Source organism: Pristiophorus japonicus, chromosome 14, assembly GCF_044704955.1.
Source record: "Pristiophorus japonicus isolate sPriJap1 chromosome 14, sPriJap1.hap1, whole genome shotgun sequence".
In the NCBI taxonomy this organism is placed as follows: domain Eukaryota; kingdom Metazoa; phylum Chordata; class Chondrichthyes; family Pristiophoridae; genus Pristiophorus; species Pristiophorus japonicus.
Window position 1 is genome coordinate 63,558,848 of NC_091990.1, and position 12,176 is coordinate 63,571,023.

The window sequence follows — 12,176 nt, forward strand, 5'->3', positions numbered from 1 at the left end:
TTTAGCAAGGGCAGTAGAACCCACAAATTACCAATTTAAACTTTAACGAAACTTAAATCAAATTAAAATTTGGTTGCCGGGGTAATGATGCACTCCAGTCCCTCTGGCGCCCACCTCTCGCGGAAGGCCACGAGCGACCGGTGGACACCACGTGCTCCATCTCCAGGGACACCCTAGCTCGAGCGTAGTCGCAGAAGAGAGGCAGGCAGTCGAGCTGAACGACTCCCTCGACCACCCGCTGCCTGGACTGGTTAATGGCCACCTTGTCCATGCCCAGGAACAATCCTACGAGGAGGCCTTCTGACCTGCCCACTCCCCTCCGCACAGGATGCCCAAAGATCAGGGGGCACTGGAATCGACAAATTCACAAATTAAACTTTGGACATTAAACGAATCAAATTAAAATTTGGTTGCCAGGGGTGACGATGCACTCCAGTCCCTCCGGCGCCCACCTCTCGCGGAAGGCCGCGAGCGTACCGGTGCACAGAATGTCCAAAATCAGGAGGATGGGACTGAAGTGCAACCAGAATTGCAACAGCTCTACAACTATTTTAAATAGCTCTACAAACCTGTCCAAAGCACAAATTGACCAGAATTTGTCACTGTGCTAGAAATTTCATTTAGGCCAGAGGTTGGCTGGTGCAATGTGGAACTATCACAATGATATGTAGATGATGCCCTTTTGACATTGGGATTATGGCTCATTCTTGGGGCAAAGCAGATAGAGCATTATTCTGCATCTAACCAAGGCTATAACTGGCATTCAAGTGCTTGATACATAGAAACTTACATACATAGAAAAACATGGCGATAACTATATTCTGCAATTGGGTGAACCTTACCTGAGTGTTTGATGGGGCAATGTAGAGCGAGCTTTACTCTGCATCTAACCTGTACTAAACATTTCAAATGTGTTTCATCAGTACTCAATTGCTGTTCTTTGGTAACAACAAAATTCATTCAATACTACAAACAATGCCAGACAAGATTCCGCCACATGAGGTGTAAACCAAGGCACACACTGCAGTAAAGTATTCCATGTTTTAATGTAATTTCAGTTTTGTTCACTATAAAGCCATGTGGGAAAATTCACTAACTTGCACTAGTTTCTAAGCTGATGGTGATTCTTTTGAGACTTTACATTAATTATGCAGATGTTTGAAAGAAAATCCCTGGTAAATGAGACATCTGTGCCTGCTGCATTTCACGTCATTAGTTGCTAAACTAAATAAATAGACTGTGTACTCTGACTACTAAATGAATTGATTAAATGCCACATTCTCTGTCGACATGTTCATGATCTTGTGAGGTGCAATGTGTTATGATTCCACTGGCACTGTATAACAGTAATGAAGATGGCTATAATCAATAGGAACTCTGACTCCATACAGCACTAAGATGTGATTTATTAGACTGTAGATACTGATTACTCAGTCTTGGGCATAACAAGCATGCACAGCTGTTCTGATTTAGGAAGGCAAGAATATTGAACCATTTTCAGTGTGACATCATTAATGATCATGCTGCAGTGTATGAAAAATCCTCCCTATGGTGAATAGTCAAAACCATAGATTAACACATGCCTCCTTCATTCTTAGCTAACTTAGTGTACATCCAGTTTATTTGAAAAACACAACCAAATAGAGAGAACCTTTTTTGGGAGCTGTCATCACTATAACTCATGTTCCCATTGCACAACCCACAAATGCCAGCATAATTTAGTACAACCAGGCACTAAAATCAACACAATTGACAGAGTTAGCATTCATTATTACCAACTGACCATTTTAGTGCTTAGATTTCACAGGCTATGCTTTATAATATATATTACACAAAGTGTGTAAATTCTTTCTGGTGCGTTCCATACTGCATACTGTATAACTTCACCATTCAATATAGGACCATCCAGCTAAACTTCAGCCTGTACCAACACAGCATTAGCCAGTACTGGCATGGAATGATTCTCAAAACCTCATTCCTGTTCATTTTAGTCAAGGGCCTTTTGCAAGCCAATGCAGTACAAGTACCCACCCTTTTTGGGACACCCAAAATCATGATCTATGACTCCAGTAAGGCTTCTGCAGACAGAAGGGGACAACAAATATAATGAAGCCCATGTCACCGCAAGAAGTGTCATAGAGCAGAATATAGGCATCATGAAGTCCCATTTTAGGTGTCTCAATAAATCTGATGGAGCTCTACAATAGGAACAGGAGTGGGCCATTCAGATTCAGCCCGTCGAGCTTGTTCTGTCATTCAGTTAGATCATGGTTGATCTGCATTTTATCTCAATCTAAAGGTTCCATAACCTTTAATACCCTTGCCTAACAAAAATCTATCAATCTCAGTTTTGAAATTTTCAGTTGTCTCCCAGCCTCAACAGCTTTTTGGGAGAGAGAGTTCCAGATTTCCACTCATCATCATAGTCGGTCCCTCGAACGAGGATGACATGCTTCCACATGAGTTCACAGATGTTTCAATGAAGGACCTGATATTCCAGTCCTGAACATCCAGTTGAAAGGGTGGAAGATGCCTTGCGTGGATTTTTTAACGTGTGGTGACCGTTGCACATCAGCCACCACACAGACTTGACAGAGCTAGGCCTTTATTCAGTGGCAAGGGTTAACCAGAACAACTGGAGACCTGTTCTGCTACACACACCTAGTGCGCACACATATCGCAGTGTGGGCTGGCCCGTGCTGCCCCTGGGCCCTCGGCTCTTCTAGGCCCCGTACCCTCATTTGCCGCACCTTCGCATGATTTCTCGCCGCTCTACCCTTTGTGTGAATAACTGCTTTCTGACATCATCCCTGAATGGCCCAGCGTTAATTTTAAGGCTATGTCCCCTTGGTTTGGACAACCCCACCAGAGGAAATAGTTTCTCTCTATTCACCCTATCAACTCCTTTGATCATCTTAAACACCTCAATTCGATCACCCCGTAATCTTCTGTGTTCAAGGGAATAGAACCCTTGCCTATGCATGCAATCTGTCCTCATAAATTAACGCTTTTAGCACTGGTATCCTTCTGGTGAATATGTGTTACATCCCCTCCAAGGCCAATATATAGTTCTGGAGTTGCGGTGCCCATAACTGAACATAGGAACAGGAGGAGGCCATTTAACACCTTGAGTCTGTTCCGCCATTCAGTGAGCTCATGGCTGATCTGCGACCTAACTCCACATACCTGCATTTGCTCCATATCCCATAATACCTTTGGTTAACAAAAAGCTATCAATCTCCGATTTAAAGTTAACAATTGATCTAGTATAAATTGTCGTTTGCGTAAGAGAATTCCAAAACTTCTGCCACCCATTTGTGTAAAAGTATTTCCCAATTTCACTCCTGAAAGGTCTGGCTCAAATTTGTATACTATTCCCCCTGGTCCTAGACTCCACAATCAGCAGAAATAGTTTCTCTCTATCTGCCCTATCAGTTCCCCTTAATATCTTGAAAACTTCAATCAGATCATCCTTTAATTTTCTAAATTCCATTGAACACAACCCTAGTTTGTGTAATCTCTGCTCATAATTTAATCCTTGGAGTCCACATTTCATTCTGGTAAATCTATGCTGCACTCTCTCCAAGGCCAATATATCCTTCCGAAGGTGTGATGCCCAAAACTGCTCACAGTACTCCAGGTATGGTCTAACCAGGGTTTCGTATAGTTTAGCATGACTTCTATCCTCTTGTATTCTAGTCCTCTAGATATAAAGACCAGCATTCCATTAGCCTTTTTGATTATTTTCTGTACCTGTCCATGTTACATGGCCGCCCCCCCCCCCCCCAAGTCTCTTTGGACTTCCACTGTTTCTAGCTTTTCACCATATAGAAAGTACCTTGTTGTATCCTTTTTAGTTCCATAGTGGATGACCTCACATTTGCCTACATTGAAATCCATTTGCCACAGTTGTGCCAATTTACTTAATCTATCAATATCTTTTTTTAATTTTATGCTGCCACACTGCTTACAATGCCACCTATCTTTGTATCATCTGCAAGCTTGGATAATGTGGCTTTCTATCCCATCATCTAAGTCGTTAATAAATATGTTGAATAGGCCCCAACACAGATCCTTATGAAACACTAGTCACATAGAAACATAGAAAATAGGTGCAGGAGTAGGCCTTCGAGCCTGCGTCACCATTCAATAAGATCATGGCTGATCATTCACCTCAGTACCTCTTTCCTGCTTTCTCTCCATACCCCTTGATCCGTAAGGGCCTTATCTAACTCCCCCTTGAATATATCCAATGAACTGGCATCAACAACTCTCTGCAGTAGGGAATTCCACAGGTTAACAACTCTCTGAGTGAAGAAATTTCTCCTCATCTCAGTCCTAAATGGCTTACCCCTTATCCTAAGACTGTGTCCCCTAGTTCTGGACTTCCCCATCATCGGGAACATTCTTCCTGCAGCTAACCTGTCCAGTCCCGTCAGAATTTTATGTGTTTCTATGAGATCCCCTCTCATCCTTCTAAACTCCAATGAATACAGGCCCAGTCGATTCTGTTTCTCCTCTAATGTCAGTTCTGCCATCCTGGGAATCAGTCTGATGAACCTTCGTTGCACTCCCTCAATAGCAAGAACGTCCTTCCTCAGATTAGGAGACCAAAACTGAACACAATATTCCAGGTGAGGCCTCACTAAGGCCCTGTACAACTGCAGTAAGACCTCCCTGCTCCTATACTCAAATCCCCGAGCTATGAAGGCCAACATACCATTTGCCTTCTTCACCGCCTGCTGAACCTGCATGCCAACTTTCAATGACTGATGTACCATGACACCTATGTCTCGTTGCACCTCCCCTTTTCCTAATCTGCCGCCATTCAGATAATATTCTGCCTTTGTGTTTTTGCCATCAAAGTGGATAACTTCACATTTATCCACATTATACTGCATCTGCCACGCGTTTGCCCACTCACCTAACCAAGTCACCCTGCAGCTTTTTAGCATCCTCCTCACAGCTCATACTACCACCCAGTTTCGTGTCATCTGTAAACTTGGGGATATTACACTCAATTCCCTCATCCTGCTAATTAGAGTACCTGCCCATTATCACTACTCTCGATCTTCTGCCACTCAGCCAATTTTCTAACCAGGTCAATAATTTGCCTTTAATTCCATGTGCTTTAACTTTAGCTAACAGGCTTTTATGAATTTTATCAAATGCCTTCTGGAAGTCCATAAAAATAACATCTGTAGACATTCCCCTGTCCACTATTTTAGTTACCTCGACACAAAAAATCAATCAGGTTCATCAGGCATTACCTATCATTTACAAAACATTGTAGACGCTCTCTGATCAGCTGAAAATGTTAAGGTGTTCAGTCACTCTCTCAATTATAGACTCGAGTAATTTCCCAACAACAGATGTTAGGCTAACTGGTCTATAAAGCTATTGAAATTTGTATGACAGAGGGGATTTGTTTCTTGTGTACTTTTTAAATTAATTTCGGTCCAAGCATGTAACAGACTGGTGTACCATGTACAGAGCCATTCAATGATGCCGTTGGAAATCTGTCCACAGTCACTTGCTTGACAATTTATAGTCATTGCTATTCCATCAGTACTAGGCAACATGAAAATGTTAGGCACTTTAGTTTAAAAAAAAAACAACAAGCCATTCCTGAACTGCCACTACACACCTGCTGGAAGTTTACAGCACAGGAGGAAGCCTTTTAGTCTATCATGGCTATACCAGCTCTTTGCTAAAGCAATCCAAAACTAATCCCACTGCCCTACTATCTCCCCACAACCCTTTATCTCCGTCTGCTTAAATATTTATCCAACTTTTCTTTAAAAGGTGCAATAGCTTTCCATGCTCTGGCAACCATCTGTGTAAAGACATTTTTCCCAACCTCTCTCTTCACTACTGTTATGTATGAATAATGAGTCTGATTGTGAGCTCAAAGTAAAGTGTGACCGTAGTCTTTTATTGCAGGTCTCCAGAGTGCCTCTCCAGCCTGTGAGGCCTCTTTAAGTATCTGGGCTCCCAAGGGATTGTGGGATCACTTGGGACTGCAGGGGATGAGCCCTCTGGTGGCTGTACGAAGTATATACAAGTTTACATATATAACAACACTCCCCCCCTCCCTGCCAAAGTCAATAGTTACAAGGTGAGTCGATCTGGGGCCTTTCTTTCCCTGGTTGATCGTCTCGGTGCAAATGCTGGTTTTGGTGAATCGTTTCTTGGGCCCTCGCTGGGCTGCTGTGCAACAGGCCTTGCTGGGCTGCCTGGTGTGGTGGGTCCTGCTGGGCTGCTGCGGATGATGGGATCTGCTTCGTAGTCAACCGTGGTGTCGGTTGCTATTGGTGTGTATGTTGGGGGGTCACAGAACTGGTTTGCTCAGGATTGTCTGTGAATCTGAGTTTGATTTGGTCCAAGTGTTTCCAGTGAATGAGTCCATTTGAAAGTTTGACCCGAAACACCCTGCTCCCCTCTTTGGTCACAATAGTGCCGGGAAGCCACTTGGGACCTTGTCCATAATTCAATACAAATACAGGATCTTTGATTTCAATTTCGTGTGACACATTTGTGCTATCATGATACGTACTTTATTGAAGCCGCCTGCTCTCTACCTGTTCATGTAGATCAGGGTGAACTATCGAGAGCCTTGTCTTAAGTGCCCTTTTCATGAGCAGTTCAGCGGGTGGAATCCCAGTGAGCGAGTGGGGTCTCGTGCGGTAGCTAAGCAGGACTCGGGATAGCCGAGTCTGCAGTGAGCCTTCAGTTATCCTCTTCAAGCCCTGCTTGATAGTTTGCACTGCTCTCTCTGCCTGATCATTGGATGCTGGTTTGAACGGGGCAGATGTAACATGTTTGATCCCGTTGCGGGTCATGAATTCTTTGAACTCGGCACTGGTAAAACATGGCCCGTTGTCGCTCACAAGGACATCAGGTTGTCCATGTGTGGCAAACATGGCCCGCAGGTTTTCAGTGGTGGCAGCGGACGTGCTTTCCGACATTATCTCACATTCAATCCATTTGGAGTACGCATCAACAACCACAAGGAACATTTTACCCAAGAATGGGCCTGCATAGTCGACATGGACCCTGGACCACGGTTTGGAGGGCCAAGACCATAAATTTAGTGGCGCCTCCCTGGGTGCATTGCTTAACTGCGAGCATGTGTTACATCTGTGCACGCAGAACTCTTAAGCCCGCATCGATACCAGGCCACCACACGTGGGATCGCTTTCATCATTACGATTCCTGAGTGGGCACTGTGGAGGTCACTGATGAAGGTGTCTCTGTCCTTCTTGGGGACCACTACCCAATTGCCCCACAGAAGGCAGTCTACCTGCATAGACATTTCATCTTTGCGCCACTGGTACGGCTTTATCTCTTCCTACATTTCCACTGGGACACTGGACCAGCTCCCATGAAGCACACAATTTTTAACTAGGGACAGTAAGGGGTCCTTGCTTGTCCAGGTTCTAATCTGTCGGGCTGTGACGGGTGATTGCTCACTCTCGAATGCTTCCATAACCATGACTAAATCTGCAGGCTTGCCTTTTCCACCCCTGTGGTGGGCAATGGCAGCCTACTGAGAGCATCGGCACAGTTTTCTGTGCCTGGCCTGTGGCGGATGGCATAGTTGTATGCGCACAACGTGAGCGGCCATCTCTGGATGTGGGCCGATGCATTTGTATTTATCCCCTTACTCTCGGAAAACAGGGATATTAGTGGCTTATGGTCAATTTCCAATTCAAATTTTAGCCCAAACAGATATTGATGCATTTTCTTTACCCCATAACCACACGCTAACGCTTCTTTTTCAATCATGCTGTAGGCTCTCTTTGCCTTAGACAGATTTCTGGATGCATAAGCAAACGGTTGCAATTTTCCAGATTCATTAGCTTGTTGCAATACACACCCGACACCATACGACGACGCATCACATGCTAGTACCAAATGCTTACGTGGATCATACAACACAAGCAATTTGTTTGAGCATAACAATTTTCTAGCTTTAACAAAGGCATTTTCTTGGCTTTTGCCCCATACCCATTCGTCTCCTTTATGCAGTAAGGTGTGCAGTGGTTCTAACAGTGTGCTGAGACCCAGTAAGAAGTTACTAAAGTAGTTCAGGAAATGATGCCTTCTCGATTGCTTCCGTCTTCAAATCGGTGGGCCTGATGCCGTCCGTCGCGATTCTCCTGCCCAGGAACTCCACTTCAGGCGGCAGGAAAATGCACTTTGAGCGTTTTCACCTGAGCCCCACGCGGTTGAGTCGATTAAGAACCTCCTCCAGGTTCTGCAGATGCTCGACTGTGTCCCAACCTGTAACCAAGATGTCGTCCTGGAAGACCACCATGCATGGGACCGACTTCAGTAAGCTTTCCATCTTTCTCTGAAATATTGCCGTGGCTGATCGAATTCTCAACGGGCACCTGTTATAAATGAAGAGACATTTGTGCGTGTTGATGCAGGTGAGGCCGTTCGATGATTCCTCCAGCTCCTGCGTCATGTAGGCCGAGGTCAAGTCCAGCTTCGTGAACGTCTTTCCTCCTGCCAGTGTAGCAAAAAGGTCGTCGGCCTTTGGTAGTGGGTATTGATCCTGCAGGGAGAAACAATTGATAGTTACTTTGTAATCACCACAGATTGTGACGGTGCCGTCTCCCTTGAGAACTGGAACGATTGAACTGGCCCACTCGTTGAATTCAATTGGCGAAATGATGCCCTCTCTTTGCAGCCCGTCTAGCTTGATCTCTACCCTTTCTCTCATCATGTACGGTACTGCTCTCGCCTTGTGATAGATAGGGTCACGCCCCCGGAATTAGGTGGATCTGCACTTTTGCTCCTTGGAACTTCCCGATGCCTGGTTCGAACAGTGAAGGGAACTTGTTTAAGACCTGGGCACACGAAATGTCGTCAGCGGACGAGAGCGAGTAGACATCATCCTAGTTCCAGCGTATCTTTCCCAGCCACCTCCTGCCGATCAGCGTGGGACCATCGCCCGGTACCACCCAGAGTGGTAGCTTGTGCACCACTCCATCGTAGGAGACCTTTACAGTAGCACTGCCGATTACGGGAATCAGTTCCTTCATGTAAGTTCTCAGTTTCGTGCGAAGGGGAGTCAAGATTGGCCTTGAGGCCTTGCTGCACCACAATTTTTCGAAAGTCTTTTTGCTCATAATGGACTGGCTCATGCTCGTGTCCAGCTCCATTGACACCGGGTATCCATTTAATTCAACCTTCAGCCTTATCGGGGGACACTTTGTGGTAAATGTGTGCACCCCATATACCTCTGTCTCCTCGGTCTGAGGCTGTGGTTCGTCGTGTTCCGCCGTGGATCTGTCCTCCTCTGCAACATGGTGGTTTGCAGGATTAACAGGGTTTGTAGCTCGCCCGCACATACGTTGGAGGTGTCCCATTGTTCCACAGCCCTTGCAAACGTACCCTTTGAAGTGGCATGAATGGAAACGATGATCACCCCCGCAGCACCAACAAGGTGTTAATGGCCTTGCATTCATCACCCTTGATGGTGGACTCTGAGACATCTGCGGACGTGCAGCTGCAGGCATGTGGGGGCCTGCCTTGTACGTTGCGATTTGAAAACAATATCACTTTGTTCACAGTACTTGTAGCAGCACTCGTGTGCTGAGAGATTTGCTTAGTATTGTCACTGGTGGCAATGAACGCCTGGGCTATCGCTATGGCCTTACTCAAGGTTGGGGTCTCTACAGACAAAAGTTTGCGAAGTATCATTTCATGGCCAATGACAAGTATGAGCATGTGTTTCACATGTCCTTCAGTTTCACAATGTCCTGCAAGGCATCTTAGCTCGGCGACATAGTTCACCACTTTCTGGCCTTCAGACCTTTTGTAGGTGTAGAACCGGTACCTCGCCATCAGAATGCTTTCCTTCAGGTTCAGATGCTCCCGGACCAGTGTGCACAAATCATTGCACGATTTCTCTGTGGGTTTTGCTGGAGCAAGCAGATTTTTCATGAGGCCATGCGTTGGTGCCCCGCAGACGGTGAGGAGATTCGCCCTTCGTTTGGCAGCGTTCACTTCTCCTTCCAGCTCGTTGGCCACGAAGTATTGGTCGAGTCGCTCCACAAAGGTTCCCCAATCATCTCCCTCTGAGAATTTCTCCAGGATGCCCACTGTTCTCTGCATCGTTGGGTTCGTCATCTGTATCTTGTTATGTATGAATAAAGAGTCTGACTGGATACTGTGAGCTCTAAGTAAAGTGTGACCTAAGTCTTTTATTGCAGGTCTCCAGAGTGCCTCTCCAGCCTTTGAAGCCTCCTTAAGCACCTGTGCTCCCAAGGGATTGTGGAATCCCTTGGGACTCTAGGGGATGAGCCCTCTGGTGGCTGTACGAGGTATATACAAGTTTACATATATAACAACTACCTTATTTAAAACTTTAAATTGACCAACCCATGTCACTGACTCCCCGACCAGAGGAAATTATCTTTCCCTGTTCATTCTATCAAAACTCTTCTTCATTTTAAAAATCTCTATTAAATCATCTCTTAGGCTTCTCTGCTCCAATGGAAAAGTCGTAGTATCTCAAAATTCCTCATCATAGCTGTAGTTTCTTATCCTTAGCATCATTCCAGTGAATCTATAGCATACGCTCTCGATGGCTTTAATGTATTTCCTTTAATGGAGTGCCCAAACTGCTCACAATTACAGGGGCCTAACCATTGTTTTGTACAACTATTTTACTCTTGTACGCTATGCCCCAATTTATAAAACACAAAATGCTGCTGACTGTGTTCCTGCTTTATCTGTCTGCACTTGTATTTTTGAGGAATTATGTTTGAACCCTTGGGCCTATCTGTTCATTTACACATTTTAGTATCTTTTCCTTGATTATGTACTCCCATTCCTTGTTTTTCCTCCCAAAATGCATTACGTCACAATTATATTAAAATGTATCTGCCACAAGTTGCCCGGTCAACTAACCTGAAGTATTTTACTGTTTGCCAAGCCGTCTACTTGTATGTCATCAGCAAATTTTGAGATTGCGTTCCATATATCAAAGTGCAAATCTCTATATACAGAGAACAAAAGCACACCCAAAAATGACCCCTGAGCTACACATTTCCAACCCTTATCCAATCAGAATTTATTAGAGTACATTGAGGATTTAACGAGCAGGGTGGATAAAGGGGAACCAGTAAATGCAGTATATTTGGATTTCTAAAAGACATTCGATAAGGTGCCACATAAAAGGTTACTGCACCAGAGAAGAGCTCATGGTTTGGGGGTAATATATTAGCATGGATAGATGTTTGGCTAACTAACAGCAAACAGAGAATCGGGTTAAATGGATCATTTTCAGGTTGGCAAATTGTAACTAGTGGGGTGCCACAGAGGTCAGTGCTGGGGCCTCAAATATTTACAACCTATATTAATGACTTGGATGAAGGGACCGAGTGTATTGTAGCAAAATTTACTGACGATACAGTGATAGGTGCGAAAGCAAGTTGTGAGGAGGACACAAAGAGCCTGCAAAGGGTTATAGACAGGCTAAGTGAGAGGGCAAAAATTTGGCAGTTGGAGTGTAATGTGGGAAAATGTGAGATTATTCACGTTGGTAGGAAGAATAGAAAAGCAAAATATTATTTAAATGGAGAGAGATTACAAAATGCTGCGGTACGGAGGGATCTGGGGTGCTTGTGCATGAAACATAAAAAGTTAGTATGCAGATACAGCAAGTAATTAGGAAGCCAAATGGAATGTTGGCCTTCATTGCAAAGGGGGTGGAGTATAAAAGTAGGGAAGTCTTGCTACAACTGTACAGGGTATTGGTGAGACCACATCTAGAGTATTGCGTACAATTTTGGTCTCCGTATTTAAGGAGGGATATACTTGTATTGAAGGCAGTTCAGAGAAGGTTCATTAGGGTGATTCCTGGGCTGAAGGGGTTGTCTTATGAGGAAAGAGTGAGCATGTTGGGCCTATACTCATTGGAGTTTAGAAAAACGAGAGGTGGTCTTATTGAAATATATAACATTCTGAAGGGGCTTGACAGGGTAAATGCTGAGAGAATGTTTCCCCTCGTGGGGTATCTAGAACTAGGGGGCATATTGTCAGAATAAAGGCGTCGCCTATTTAAGATGGAGATGAGGAGAGATTTCTTTCGTGAATCTTTGGAATTCTCTATCCCAGGGAGCTGTGGAGGCTGAGTCATTGAATATATTCAAGGCTGA

At 44.7% G+C, this 12,176-nt stretch overlaps 1 protein-coding gene across 5 annotated transcripts in view; it reads left to right on the forward strand.

Moving 5' to 3' along the window:
* The window catches only part of LOC139279927 (adhesion G protein-coupled receptor B2-like), a 1,236,268-nt gene that overhangs the window by 947,595 nt on the left and 276,497 nt on the right, over window positions 1-12,176 (forward strand). The window lies entirely within an intron of this gene.